Source organism: Octodon degus, unplaced genomic scaffold (assembly GCF_000260255.1).
Source record: "Octodon degus isolate 3935 unplaced genomic scaffold, OctDeg1.0 scaffold00258, whole genome shotgun sequence".
NCBI classification, from domain to species: domain Eukaryota; kingdom Metazoa; phylum Chordata; class Mammalia; order Rodentia; family Octodontidae; genus Octodon; species Octodon degus.
Window position 1 is genome coordinate 2,373,516 of NW_004524834.1, and position 2,133 is coordinate 2,375,648.

Genomic DNA, 2,133 nt, shown 5'->3' on the forward strand with positions numbered 1-2,133 from the left:
TTTTTTTTTTTTTTTTTTTTGTGGTGCCAGGGATTGAACTCAGGACCCTGTACTTGCCATGCAAGTGCTTATTCTACTGAGCAATCTTCCCTGCTCATCTAGTTTTTCTTTATGGCAATATGTTTATCAACTTATTTTTTAATAGATGCAATATTCGGAGCATTTATTTCTGTTTGTATCAATGTTGGCAAACTGTATTTTCAAGGCATTTTCTCTTTCATATAAACTATCAAATATATTGGCATAAACATTTTCTTAATATTTCTAAATGTTACCTTTCATATGGAACTTATACATGTGGCCTTTCATTCTTCATATTATTACTGTTTGTTTTCTCATTTTTTTCTTGTTATTCCTCTCTGGAAGTACACAAGAATAATTGTTTTATTTTAAAGATCATTTTTGACAAACTGATATTAAGCTAATGTCTACTTTCTATGCTAAATATTTTCATTCTAATTTTTATTATTTCTGACTTCCACTTAATTTTAATTTCCTCTACATTCTAGTTTCTTAGACATCTTAAAGTGATTGATTTTATTATTTTTAAAATATATACATTAATGGTATAAATTTATTTAAGAATTCTTCAATTACAATTCAAATTTTATGTTTTGCCTCTAACATTCAATTTAAAAACTGTTATGGTTTTTGATTTACAATTAATCTATATACACATTGTATGAATTTATAATATTTGGGAATTTCTAGATAATTTACTGGTATTTACTTCTATTGTCATAGAACTCATTTTGCATTATTTGTATTCTGTTAAATTGGTTTATATTTATTTTATATTCAAAATACAGTCTATCTTGCAGGATGTTGCAGAGTAAAAGTATCATATCATATAGCTTTTGGATGAAATGGGAGGATTTTGGTTTGTTTGCTTGGTTTTGGTACTGAGAGTGGACCTTGCATTTGCCAGGCAAGCACTGTGTTGCTGAGCTGCATCCCCAGCTGGATAAGGTGTTTTATAAAAGTTAATTATATTGTAGTTAAAGCAATTACTAAAAAAGTCATACATCTGCAAATCTGATAGTAAATTTATTTTTGTCTTTATTTTTTTCTTTACACTGAAAATTTAAATTCGGTTCACTACAGTTTTGAGACAATTATCAGAAATTTTATTTATTTGAGGCTTGTAGTATGAGAATTAGGTTGATGAAGAGAATTAAGATCTTGACAGTCAAGATCCCATCAGGATAGAGAAACTACCTAGCTTATTAAAAGCTAAAGTTTAATGTCTAATTTGAAGGATTAGTTATATAGGGGTGGCAATACTCAACAAGTGCACTAGGGCTTAGATAGAAGATTGAATGAAGAAAAAGATGTGGTGTCCGGACTCTCCCTTCAGGCAATTTGCTCTCTGATTTGCTGCAAGCACCTCCTAGGCTGGCTGGTAGGGCTTCCTGAGAATCACTCTGCTGTGTCTGCAAGTTCACTCAGGAAATCTGATCAAAGAGTTGCAACAGCACACCATTGCTGGGGTGACTGAAAGTGAGGCGCAGGAGCACACATGACCTTCTCCTCAGCCGCAGTCATGCAGAAGCACCAAGTTATTCCTCTCCTTTCCAAAATCCATATATTGAAATTCAATCTGCAATGAAACAACACTGAAAAAAAGACGTTGGGGATTATTAAGTCAAAGAATTATGCCTTTATTAATGAGACTAGTGCCCTTAGAAGAAGAGATCAAAGAGAGAATTCATGTGAGAACCCTTTGAGAGTTCAGTGTCCAACCTGGGAAAAGCCCCAGCAGAATTCAGTGAGGGTGCTACTCTGGACTTAGAGTTCCATCTTCCAAGGATGTGAGAAATAAATATGTTTTGTTTCCATTTTTGTTTTTGTTTTTTTGTAAGAGCTCTGTTGTTATGGTAGTCTAAAATGATTAAAGTGAAATGTGACTCAGGAAGCAGAATGAATGATAAATGGAGAAAGTAACACTAAGGCCAAAACGTTTACTGAAAAGCTATGAAATAAATGTATTTGATGAGAAATTATAAGATTCAAGTAATCCAGGTTAGAGGTAACAGAGATATATAAATGAACAAAAATGACAGATAATATAAAACATTGGTAGATGTAAATTTATGTTTAGAAGATACAATATGTAGCCTTGGACATTAACAC